This window comes from Protopterus annectens, chromosome 9.part0 (genome assembly GCF_019279795.1).
Source record: "Protopterus annectens isolate FY-2018-M chromosome 9.part0, PAN1.0, whole genome shotgun sequence".
NCBI lineage: Eukaryota > Metazoa > Chordata > Ceratodontiformes > Protopteridae > Protopterus > Protopterus annectens.
This window is the reverse complement of record NC_056743.1, coordinates 839,559,489-839,573,077: the sequence shown is the minus strand read 5'-3', so window position 1 is coordinate 839,573,077 and position 13,589 is coordinate 839,559,489. Positions and strand designations below refer to the sequence as shown.

General features: G+C 42.2%; 1 protein-coding gene across 1 annotated transcript in view; it reads right to left on the bottom strand.

The window, feature by feature from the left end:
• Positions 1-12,913, bottom strand: part of PHF1 (PHD finger protein 1) — a 2,051,426-nt gene extending 2,038,513 nt beyond the window's left edge. Inside the window, exon 1 of the mRNA XM_044083522.1 lies at positions 12,842-12,913. The gene's annotated coding sequence lies outside the window, so the exon portion shown is untranslated. The remainder of the gene's footprint in view (positions 1-12,841) is intronic.
• Between the last annotated feature and the right edge of the window lie 676 nt (positions 12,914-13,589).

Here is a 13,589-nt window from a genome sequence, read left to right as displayed (position 1 = left end):
GAAAAAAAGCTCTTTGAAATGAAGTGCCTAGTTGATATTCCATGAACACAATCCTTTGTGAAGGAGTCAAGAAAGAATTCTGAATGTTCTCTTGGAATCCCAGTTTGTGTTCAACACTTTTCGCCCAAGATAGTCTCCTGACACTTTGAAAAAATGTCTTCAAAGATATGCAAGTTATCTAAATATGGAAAAAAGTGGATAACTTGTTGCCTGCAATGAACTACAACTGGAGCTAGACACTTTCTGAACACTTTTGGTGTAAGGGATAGTCTAAAGGATAAGACACAGAACCAATAATGTCATCCAAACACACAAAGCTTTAAGAAATGTCTGCAGTCTAGATGAATAGGGATGTGATGATAAGCAACTTTTAAGTCTAATGTTACCAGGAAACTTGTAAAAGGAAGAATATGTAACAGGTTGTGAAGTGACATCATTTTGAATTTGGGCACTACAACAAACAGTTTAGGTAAGAAAGATCCAGAACTTGTCTCCAAGTATTTTCTTTATTTGGCAGTAGGAAAATCCTTGAATAAAAAACCCTTCCCCACCTAGGAAGGAGGAACTGATTCTATCACTCCTTGGAACAGCATGTGATGAAGAACCAGTGGAAATTAAGAGCCTCTGATCTGGAGGATGAGAAATTACCCCCCTGAAAAAGGAGGAATTTCCTCCCACTGCCATCTACAACCTTGATGAAAGATTTTCAGAACTCATTTGTCTGAAACTATCTGTTGCCAAATGGAAAAATGAAGATTCAAACTTTCTAGAAGAAAAAAAGGGGCAAGAGTGAGAGGGGATCACAAGATGTGCTTACATTCACTGCTGCGGTATTCTTAACAGAGAAGATTCCCTGTCATGGAAGCCTGACGTCCGGCTAATCTACCAAAGCCGACCGTTTCTTTAAGGTACACCAAACGTCACCCAAATGCTCCTTGCATAGCATAGGGCATAAAGCTGACATTCAGGTGTACCATCTACAGAAATTCTTTGCCGCCAGTCTGAACATTTGTTTTTACTGTTGATCTGTTTGCCTACGTCGTTTTTCGCCAGCTGCATACATTTTTGTGTTAGAGGTTAATATCTACACCTGTTTGCTGAATCTTAGCAAGTTGCAGATAAGTGCCCCATTGATGTTTTTGTTTTTTCTTGCCTTTTTTCGTGCGCTTTGGAGTTAATGTCATCCAGGAATCTCCCACCCAGAGGATCAGCCGTTAATGAAGAAGAAGGTGAAAAACCAGAATCTTCCACTGTCCAGCCTCTGCCTAGTGTTTCTCCTGAGGTCGCTACTCAAATTCCTTCTCCTTTAGACTATGGTTCAGGGAAGGAGGAGGAATATATTAGTTCTGATGTTCCTTTTGAGGAAATTTCCTTTGGGGACACAATCTCTTGGACAACTGACTAAAGGTAAAAGAGTGGCAAACAGGCTCCTTCTGCTAAGGCTGTTCAGTTTTCAGGGATTCCGAAGCCTTCTTTTCCTGATAAACTAGGTGATATATGACTATCCATCTCTTCCCAGCCACATTCCTCTTTCTCTTTGCCTTTCACTTCCTATTTGGCTTCAGATCACTCAGGATTCTTGGGTTCTATCATTTGTCAGGGGTGCTTCACTGTGTGGAAATCCTGTCCTCCTTTTATGGGCATTCTACAGCCTCCACAAAAACAGCTTCCCTTTTTCCCAGAAGTTCTTCAAGAGCTCTTAATTCAGGGTACTATTCAAGAGGTGCCTGTGTCCCACAGGAGGAAAGGATTCTTCAGACGGTTTCTAGTGCCCAGAAATAAGAGCACTTGGAGACTTATTCTAGACCTCTCTCATCTAAACACTTCTCTGAAAGTGTCTTCCTTTCGGATGTTGTTCCTTGAGACTCTGCCTCTCTTCCTCAATTGTGTGACTGGATCTCAAGGATGCTTATCTCCATATTCCGATCCATCTTTCTTTCAAGAGGTTTTTGCATTTTTCTGTTGCTTCCTGGCATTTCCAGTTCTCTGCTTTGCCCTTTGGCCTTTCTACTGCCCCAAGGGTGTTCACCAAATACTTTGCTCCTGTGATTGCTTTTTGCAGGCTTCATGGGATCCAAATATTTCCTTACTTAAACGAACTGCTGATTCGAGCATCCTCTCCAGAGATTCTTTTACAAAATCATCAATTTGTCATTTCCCTTCTTCAGAGCCTGGGGTTCACAATGAATTTCAGAGTCTTCTCTGACTCCTTCTCAGGATCCTATTTTCTGGGTTGCAGGACTAAGACCATACCAATACTTACATCCCTGCCTCCTCTAAAGGCCTTAACTCTGATTTCTTTCTTTCATACTCTACTTCATCTGGCTTCCATTACTGCCTGGGAGTTTCTGGGAGCTCTGGGTTTCATGGCATCCACCATTCCGATGCCCCCCTCTGGCCAAACTTCATATGTGAAAGTTTGTGGTTTCTGAACTCAGTATGGCTTCAAGATGCAAATCTACACAACCTCTAGACTTTGTAGTTCCTCTTCTTCCTTGTCTCAGACAGGAACTTCACTGGTGGATTCAGCAGTTGTCTCTGAATCCAGGGATCCCTTTTCATCCTCCCTTCCCTCTCAGGAATTGTTCACGGACGCCTCAGACATGGGACTGGGGGTGACATATGGCTCCCTAAAGGTACAGGAGGTGTGGTCACCTCATCAGCAGGAGCACATCAATGTCAAAGAGATGAGAACTCTTCTGCTGACTCTTCAGGACTTTCATCCTCTTTTCTCTCCAGGGCCTCTCAAGGTGTTCACTTACAATACCGAGTGATGTGGTATAACAACAAACAGAGAGGAACGAGAGGTTATCTTCTTTGCTGGTTAGCACTTCTGGTATGGGATCTTAATTTCAAGTATCAAGTGACTTTTCAGGTGGTTTAAAGCCCTTCCGGTCAGGACACTGTGACAGACACTTTGAGCAGATCTTTAACTCAGTCCCATGAATGGATGCTTCACAGGGATGTGTTTTTGGACAGTGGATCTTTTTGCCTCCCCTCTGAACAGACAACTTCCTCTGCTTTGTGCCAGAGTCCCAGGTCCTTTGGTGTGGAAGGTGGATGCCCTCTCATTTTCTTGGAAGGGGATGTTTCTTTATGCATTCCCACCCCTTCCTCTCATTCTGAAAGCCCTGTTCAGGATTCAACAGGATACTCCCAAAATCTTGTTGGCGACGCCCTTTTGGCCATGACAGCACTAGCCAATCATCACAAGTTACCTCACAGGGTGGATCTACTCACACAAGACAAGGGATCTCTCACCCATCACCACCTGTCCACACTTCAACTAACACTGTGGGTGATAGGATTCGGATTCCTCATAGACACTTTTTCTCTGAGGATATGCTGCAAGTACTGCAGGAGGCCAAGAAACCTACTACTAGAAAATCCTATTTGTCCAAATAGAAGAGGTTTTCCGTTTGGTGTCTCTCTGGTACCTGGACCCACTTACTGTGGATTTTCCTTTGATTCTCTCTTATTTGTGTGAGTTGCTCAATGCTGGTTTGGCCTATTGTTCTATTAACGCCCAATTATCATCTATCTCTGCTTATCTGCCTTCTTTTCTTCCTTTAGCCTCTAAATTTGAGGTTAAAACATTTCTTAAAGGCTTCCTTAATATTAGACCTCCCAGGAAGCTTGCTCCTCCTCCCTGGGATCTTAATTTTGCTTTAGAGAAGTTGACTCGGGATGTTTTTGAGCCTGCTGCTTCAGCTACCTTGCAACATTCTTCTTGGAAGACTGTTCTCTTGTTAGCTCTTATTTCTGCCAGACACGTATCTGAGTTGCAAGCCTTTGGCTTGTCCTCCTTTTTTGATCTTTCATGAGGACAGGGTTTCTTTGCGCACTGATCCTTCTTTTATGCCTAAGGTGGTTAATGAGCTAGCTCTTAATCAGTCCATTAATCTTACCTACTTTTTCCCATGTCTGCAATCTGACAGTGCGAGGGTGCTTCATACTTTGGATGTGCATAGACAACTCAGGGTTTATTTGGATAAGATTAAGGTTATCAGAAAATCTGATCAGTTCTTTGTCTCTTTTCATCCTAGATCTTTGGGACTAGCTGTATCCAAGCAAACTATTTCTTCTTGGATTTCTAAGGGCATTTCCTTTTGTTACGTTTTTCATGGCAAGAGCCTTCCTTCTTCAGTTATGGCTCATTCTAATGGAGCTGTGGCTTCTTCTGGTGCTTTTTTCAAGGGCTTAGATACTAATTCTATTCTTGAAACTGCTACCTGGACTTCTGTGCATACCTTTACCAAGCACTACAAATTTGATGGCATTTCTAGAGCTAGGGCTGGTTTTGCTAGTGCCATTCTTCACTGCTTTTTAGGGGACTCGTCTGCTCCTTCCTCCTCCCAAGTTTCCTCTTGAGCTTAGGCACTCTCCCATCTGTTAAGAATACTGCAGCAGTGCATATAAGAACATAGTACAGTGTAAAATCTTACCATAAGGGTAGATGTCCTTGCCTTCACTGCTGCAGTATATGCTCCCTCCCTACATTCCCCTAGTCCTTTGCCTTTCTGGATGTACAGGTTACCTCCTGGGTTCCTTGGCCTGGTGTTTCTTTTCAAGCAATCAGTTCTGTAGATGGTATGCCTGAACGTCACCTTTATGCCCCACACTACGCAAGGCACGTTTGGGTGACATTTGGCTACCTTAAAGAAGCGGTAGGCTTTGGTAGACTGGCCAGACGTTGGGGTTCCATGGCCGGGAATCCCCATCTGTTAAGAATACTGCAGCAGAGAAGGCAAGGACATCTACTGTTATGATATGATTTTACACAACTGTACTGTCTTGAACAGTCATTCAGACCTGTTGGATTATCCTTGGTTTTGACAGGTTCAACACTTTTTTTTAGAGCCCACCCCTGCCACTTTTTTCTTAAATGTCTGTTTACTTGTATTTTGTTGAGACAGTTCATTCTGCTTTTCGCCAAAAGTGGATGAGGAAATAGAAAATATTTTGGGAAAAAAAGTTTTCAGTTATTTTACATCACTTTTAAACTGACAAGAACAAGTGCTCTCTTTAAAAGTATGTTACAGTCCCATGACGGTCTGTAAAAACACAACATTTATAGATTTAAAATCAATTTTCTGATAAGAAAAGTGATAAACAGCATTGCAAAAAAGAAAATGGAAGTTATTTTTCCCCAAAGGAAACTTGTCAGCCTAGAAAAGGAACAGCACAAGCCGACCACTGATCCTCAAAAACCTCAGTGGAGCTTACTCTTTGGCAGCAGTAAAGCTCTCAAGGGCTTCACACCCAGACTTGTCTTTCAGTCAGCTCAGCTCAAACTGCCTGACAGTTTGGGCATGTAGAAGGTTCCCTGAAGCTTTGGAAGCTGGCTGCCTGCTACATACCTGGCAAGATATAACCCCTATAGCTAAAGTTGCTGCAGCAGTGATCAATATGATGAACATCTGGGGGGTACACAAAAATCCACCCATCCTTACACAATAAGTTATGTACTCACCATAATTTGGCATCTGTGCTGTCAATTTTCATTCTTCACACATGGGTTTGGATCAGATCCTCAGTAACAAAAGTATGAGTCTTTGACCAAGCAGCTGCAGCACAAATGTCATCAACGGAAGTCTTTGAACAAAAGGCTGATGAAGCAGCCATGGACCAAGTTGAATGAGCTCAAGGAGGTCTTGGCAAATTTAGTCCGTTTTGAGAATAAACCAATGAAATGCAGTCATTAATCTGTTTAGCTAGAGTAACTTTAGGTACTGCCTGACCAAGCGATTAGGGGAAAATGATATGAAAAGCTGATCTGACTTTCTGAACGGCTTTGTGCTGTGAAGAAAAAATATATAGCTGTCTGTGCACATCGAGGCGATGAGGCATGTATTCTCTTTTACCAGAAAACTCTGGGAAAGAAAAACAGTAAATTAATGGACTGATTGTTATTTTTAGACACCACTTTAGGAAGAAAGGAAGGGTTATTCCGTAGGGAAACCATGTCTTTCTGAAAAACAATTTAAGGTGGCTTAGCTGAAAAAGCCTGAAGTCCAGAAATTCTTTTTGCTGAAGTTATAGATATCAAAAAGACAGTTTTCCATGAAAGAAATTTCAGATCACATTTGTCAGACAGTTCAATGGGCTTCTAAGTTAATCCCTGAAGAATCACAGTAAGGTCCCAAGGAGGGGAAGGGTCTTTTATTGGGGATCTGAGAAGAAAAATGCCCTTCCTGAAGGCTTTACACAATCTGGACAATGCCAGAGAAGTAGATTTGTTTCCTGAATGGAAATCTGAAATCTCTGCCAACTGAAGTTTAATTGTTGAAAAACTGGCCCCTTCTTTAAAAAGAGCTGTTAGAAAAAGAAGAATGCCTGAAGTTGGGGCTGGAAAAGGGTCGATATTCTGGCTAGAAGCCCAAATAGGAAATCTTTGCCATTTGCTTCTGTAGCCTTTTTTGGTAGAAGATTTCTGGGAGGCCAAAATAATATCACAAACTGGGGAAAAAAGTCTGGACCGTCTATTACTGGAAGTGGAGAAACCACATAGCTAGTTTGAAGGCATGCAAACTGGGATGCTGAATTCCTGATGGATGGGACAGGAGAACCTGAGTAGACTCCAGTATCTATGGGGGATATTGTAAGTGAGACCGTAGGAAGGGGAACCATACTTGCCAAGGCCAAAAGGGGGCAATGAGGATGACCGGCTCTTCATCCTGTTTGTTTTCTGCAAGAATTTTGGAATCAAGGGAAGAGGAGGGTAGGCATAAAGGAGACCTGGGGGCCAATCGTGATCATGGCATCTCTCATGGACTCCCCCTGAGGGGGGATCAGAGTGAAGTACTTGCTGCATTTGTTGTTGAGAGGGGTGGCAAAAAGGTCGCAGCAAGGTTGGTCCCATCCCAATGCCTGAAAATCATATTCGCTACTGACTGATACAGAGACCACTCATGAGGCATCAGAATGGATCTGCTTAGCTTGTCCACTAGTACACTGGTTTTCCCTGGGATGTGTGCCACAATCAGAAAGCAGTCTGATGAGATCGCCCACTCCCAAATCCTCATGGCCTCTCTACACAGGGGGGTAAGATTGGGTTCCTCCTTGCTTGTTGATATACCAGACTACTGACATGTTTTCCGTCTGAAATGCAATAGTCCACAGAGGGAGAGCATCTTGAAAGGCCTGCAACGCTAGAAGAATTGCTCTTATCTCTAGAACATTGATATGCAAACTGGTCTCTATAGAGAGAACCACATGCCTTGAACTGTGCTTCCCAAGAAATGTCCCCCCACCCCAGCTGGGAAGCATCTGTGGTCACTGTGGCAACTAGGGGTGGAAGAACAAAGGGTCTGCCCAGAACAAGATCATTTGATTGAATCCACCAACTGCTGCTTGCAAACTGGAGTGAGTATTATAGGAAAGGATAGAGACTGACAAAGAATGGACCACTGAACAGCCAAGGTCCATTGGGAAATTTGCATAAAAAAGCTTGCTAATGGAACCAGGAGTATGGCAGCTGCAATTGACCCAAGAGCTTGCAGCAGTAATCTTGCTGGAGGAGAAGGCTGAGAAAGTATAGCTTGAACTTTGTCTCTCAAGGACATAATGTGTTGGTGAGGTAAGGAAGCTATCTGAGTTGTAGTATTCAAAGGAGTCTTTAGGAATTCCAGGCTCTGTACTGGGACCAATTTTGATTTTGTAAGATTTATCGAGATACCCATGATGTTGCAAGTCTGGAGCAAAATAGTCCCTGGCTTGAAGTTGATGTGTGGATAGGGCGGTGAGAAGCCAATCATCCACATATGGAAACACCTGGAATCCGTTGAGCCTCAAGTGAGCTGTTAGTTGGTAAACACCCTGGGGCTGTGACGAGTCCAAAGAGCAGAGCTCTGAATTGGTAATGATTGGCTCCAGCCAAAAGCGTAGTTATCTCCTGGATCTCCTGTCTTATTTTTATGTGATACTACACATCTTGGAGATCTATGGAGCACACCCAATCCTCCTTGTGCAAAAAGAGCAGGGTGGACTGGGCCATGACAATTTGGAACTTCCCTTTCTTTACATACTGGTTAAACTTGTTTAGATCCAAAATGGGTCTGAGGTCCCATATTTTCTTTGGCACTAAAAAGAAGAATGAGTAAGTTCCGAATCCTATCTAGTTAGGTGGCACCTTTTGTATAACTCTTTTCTCTAGCAGCTTTATATTTCTTGAGCTGTATACTTCCTCTGACTGGGTGGAACGTCAGGAGGTTTCTTCCTTTGAGATGAGGAAGAATAGAAAATGGTATGTAGCAACCTCTGGATATTATTCTTATCACCCAAGAATCTTTTATGATACATGTCCAAGTGTCTAGGTGCAAAGAGAATCGACCCTTGACTGTCTCCAGAGTTGAACCAATGTGCTGCGCTTCAGGGGTGCTGATAGGGCCTGCCTGAAAAAGAGTCTCTAAAGCCCTAGTTCTGCGGGTACACTCTGCCTCTAGGGCCATGTCTATCGTTAAAGCTTCCTCCTCTGTCTCTGGAGGAATTCTCCCCACGTGAATCCTAGAAAAGTCCCTGAGACTTAAGGAATTACATCTTCTTAACACCTTGCTGGTTTCTAGAGAAGGTCCACTGAGGGGTAGAAAACTTGATTCCCACAGTGCCTTCTTGTTAGCTGTGGGTAAGCGTGTCTTTGACTGATGGCCCAAATAAGGAAATGCCATCAAATGGGGCATTAATAAAGCACGTTTTAAAGGGTTCTATAAAATCACATAGCCACATCCAGGCATATCTCCTTATGGCTATCCCTAAACCGGCTGCTCGTGAGGTACCTTCGGCTGTATGGGAGAACAATCTCATCGAAGCATCTGAAATGGACAGCAGAGCGGCCAGCTGAGAGGAAATTTTTGAAATCATCAGCAGACATGGACTCCGAGAGTATTTGATCATTCCTTCATCAAATCTCTCTGCAGTCTAGTAAAATGTGCCAAATAATTTAGAGACCTCAGGGCAAAGGTAGCTGAAGTGAAAACTTGCTTTCCATATCTGTCCAATGGTCTGGACTCTCTGTTCAGCGGATGAACAGAACAGCTCTGCCAGCTCTTTCTTGATGGCTGCCGCCACCACCACAGCATCAACTGGGACACCTTTGCTCGAGTGGGGTCCATCAGAAGGGGGGGGGGCAAAAATTTGTCCGGGTGCTTGGGGATGGGTTTGACAGTGTCCAGTTCCTTCCATGCCTGATGGGAAACCAAATCAATCAGTTCATCCATTGGGGGGGGGTCACCCATAACATAGATGCTTCAGAAACGAAAACCTCCAGAAACAATGACTCTACAGAAGACAGATACTGGGAAGACCAACCACCTTTCTGTTTTGGGATCTTGAGAATATCTCCAAAGGAGATGTCATCAGGTGGTGATCTGGGGATTCCTCTCCCTCATCAAAATCTGTGCCTTCAGTGACAGACTCCATCAAGGAGTCAATGCATCTCCTCTTACACATCCTCTTCCAAGGGATCTCCACAGTGGGATGTTCGGGTGTGGTGTTGGAAGAGAGGGGGAAATTCCTCTAGAGGAAGTGACTGGAGACCTCCTGGAACTGGCTGTCCCTGTGGAATAGGTCTGAGGGGCTCAGAGCTCGAACCCAAACAGGGGAAAGGGGCAGGATCCGAGAGAAGAGATGACAGTTCTCTGTGGAGAGAAAAAGCCCATTCTACCACCTTGAAATCAGAAGAACCAGGGAAAACCTTTTCTTCTCTCCTTGGACCTGATGCCTTCAAAGAAGGTAAGTCAGGGGCACCCCTGCATCCAAGCCTCAAGGGGAGAATTGGATCAAAGCTGTCCAGGGATGAAGCTCCAATGGAGAGGGATGGATCCGAAAAAATCAGAATTGAGCCCAACCCATCGGATCCAGCACCGACATCTCAGCTCTGAGACCCACTCTGATCTGAAGGCATTGGAGCAGAACCAGTCAGGGAAACTGTCAGAGTCAAGGAAGAAATTTTCCTCGGACCCAACGCTGAACCTCTCTGGGGTCTTGGATCCTAGGACTCCGAAACCATGGATCAGCTCGGAAAGGGAGACAGTATGGACTTTTTAGGTGCACTCACAGATCCAGGAGGGGAAGGAGCTGGCAGGATCCCCATCTGGATCTGATCCCTTATTAATTTTCGCATCATCCTATCAACAACTGCCTCTGACAAACTCCTGGAAGATGCTGCGGAAGAGGCCCTGGAATGTTTCTTCAGTGTTTGGAAGAGCTGAACTGGCAAGGAGGGAGACACAGGCTTTACTGTATATTCCAGAGTAAAGCTCTTGTCAGAAGAACTCGCTCTCGGATCCGATGGCTTGGGATTCGACGAGGAAGTAGAGGGGAGTGGAGAGATCATCACTGAAGCAGACACTGCCAGATTAGAGTACTGTATAGGATCTGAAGGAAGGCTTTCAGACTTAGGATCAAAAGAAGTCAGATCTGAATTTTTCTATATCTTCTCCAACGGCTCAGAGGAAGCCCTATGGGGACTTTGGAAGGGAGACCTCTTTTTCGCTTCCATAGAAGCTGACTTAGAGAAAGTTTTAGCACCAGAAGAAGCCGGTAGGAGTCCTTTAAAAATTTGTTTATTTCGCCAGCTGTTTTGTCTTTGCTATCAAAATTATTTCTAAAAGCTGGAAAATTTTAGTAGTGGTTACTTATAACTTTAAGGCACATTTAATTTCCAGTAAATCTTTCAGCACTTTGTAGGAATATAAAAAATATTTTTCAAAAATTTTTAGTTGAATTTACAGTAACTGTATCTATTCTGTTCTGGGAATACTGCAATATCATTTTATTACTAATGTAATGGATCTCTTTGGTAACATAACTGCCTTACCTAGGTGTTGTATCACATTTGTAGCAGTTCCACCTCAAGAAGAAGAAGCTCCTATACAGATGGTGTATACAGTGTTTCAATTTCTAATTATCTAATGAAGTAATGCAAGGGAGAAGCTACTTCATGCAATTTAGCAAAGATGAGCACAGTGCTCTGAGCTCTTCTCCACATCCACATCCTGAGCAGTTTTGTGAACATGAAGCTTAGAATACATGCTGTTCTGTCTGTAGTTACTGCATTTAAATATACTTAGTGCCTATTCTGAGCATTTCTTAAAGAATACAACTCTGATACTGTATTATGTTTTCCAGTCACTGAGATGTGATATAATGACATTTTCTTAGTTGTCTGTTATTTACTGACAATCTTGTCTACGGTATCCTGGGTATAATGGGATCATTACTTATGTGCTGTTTAGCCTGTTTTGTTGTCAAACATCTACTGATTGGTTTAAGTGCTTATAGATTACCCATGAAATTAGGTACACATTATTAATCATGACTTATTGCAAAAATATAGCAATACCTATACACACACAAAAGTAAACCAGAATTTGTACCCTGATGGAAAAGAGTTAAGGTACTATTATAAGATGGAGTTACAAACCACTGTTAGCAGCTCTATGATGACACCCTAAATATTCTTAAATGCATGTGTTTTAGCTGCTCCTAAGCATACTGCACACTTGGAGAGCACGGCACATGAGAATGGTGGCACCAGACAAAGACGTCTCCACTCTGCAGATAAGCAAAATGGCAATTCGTGAACATTTACACATCTGCCATGTATGTGCCAGAGTCACTCGCATTTTATTTTAATGAAGAGACCCATAACACTTAGTGGCTCCCTAGCAGAAGCACTGCTACGTCACTGTATGGGGGGTCAACTCACAGTGTTGCTCCCTCTGTAAGTTTTATGTGAGAGGCAGGATGTCCACGGGGACTCCAATATGACAATATGGGTCTATATTAAATCACCGAATGCTTAAAAAAGCGAACGGTGACCCTATGTAAGCAAAAGCTTACAATGTCGAAGTGTCAGAACAGCGATTTTTTTCCAAGGGAAACAAATCATTGTTCCAACAAAAAATAAATAAATAAAAATCAATCTCAAACATTACATTAAGTGGGGGGTTGCACCCCCGCCTACTTAAATATACCAACTCTGAGACCGCACTACACTGCCGAAAACAGCAAAGTACCGAACCGGCCAAGCAAATATTTTCCCAGGGAAAGAATTTGCTTAACAGCCGCTTCGATATTTTGCGTTTTCAGCCTTTTAAGTTCAACCAAGACACATCTGAAAGAATGTGTCTTCGGTCTTCTAATATAGACCCGACAATATATTTACATACAGTATAATGCAGCTGTGTATGATGATTTGCAAATGTTAACATCACTTTTGAATGGCCATCCAGGAAGTCCCTTCTAGTTTTGTTGTGGTTAGTCTTCTCTAGTTCAAACATAACCGTTTACTTCCCCAACACAAAGTATTCAGCAAATCACATATTTATGAATAACAATGTTGTTGTGATGCTTCACCTGCATAGATACTCCATAACAGGACTTTTCCAGGAATGCAGCTGAGTATGCACATTCACACTGATGTACCATGACTTTTATGAATAGTGTAGCGCTGTGTTCTTTTTTTTTTTTTTTTTTTTTTTATCACAAATAGCTCTTCTTGATCTGTGTACAGCAGTTATAAATACTGCCACAAGACTGAAGACATTGTGGCAAAAGGAATGATTTTGGTAAAGTATGTAAAAGAAAAAAATATGAATTTAAAGTACAGATTGTATAATAGAGAAAGGACAAGAAAAGAGTTACTTGAGAGAATGACTTGCTGCTCAAAATAGGCAACATGCAAACTGTGTACAAAATAAAAGTACAGCAGAAATTATTCTCTGTTAATGCTGTTGTCCTATGTATATAGTGCACAAACATATATATCTATGAGGTTATACTTACATCTATATATTATGTGCATTAGGTATAATCACTCTGCACAGTGCAGATTACTTACTGTTTTACAATGCACTGCTGAAGTTTTTCTCTTCTTGTCTCCTCTGACAGTGGTCTTCAGCTCAGTAAGACTTTCATGGAAATCAAAAATAATAAAACAGTAAACTATTAATGCACTTGACACATGGAAATTATTCAATATGATCATCAAAATTATTTTCATACAGAAAGCAAAATCAAATTAATTAACAGTTTTAAAACAGCAGAGACGCAGCATGAGACAAGAGCTGCATTTACATAGCAGGACCTTCAACTCCATGCAAAATAGGTGGATTAATGACTAAGCTTAGTGGGTAACATCCCAGTAAAAGTCCTTCCCAAATTAGATCAGTTATTCAATATGCATAAAATGTTTTGGCTACTTAGATCTGCAGCTGAATTAACTGCAGTACAATTTATGCTTTCATTATAACACATACTACAAACCATATGCACAGACACAGAATTTATGTTTCCTTGAGAGGGCTTAACTCCTTAACAGAAATATCTGGGTCAGTGTAACATTCATCTTTAGTGACAACAACTAGCTATCACACATTAACAATTTGGGGGTTCATCATTAGTCCCTATTTATGTGTGCGCAAATATACAGACTCAAGCTTATGCATCCTTGCAATTACTAGAATGACAAGAAAGAAAATGTGAAGCAACAGGGCTATCCGGTTTCTTTATGGGTCTGAGATGGAAGCAGAAATTGTTAAAATGGGTAGGAAAATCTGAAACATCTACTGCTTTTTATATAATCTGTT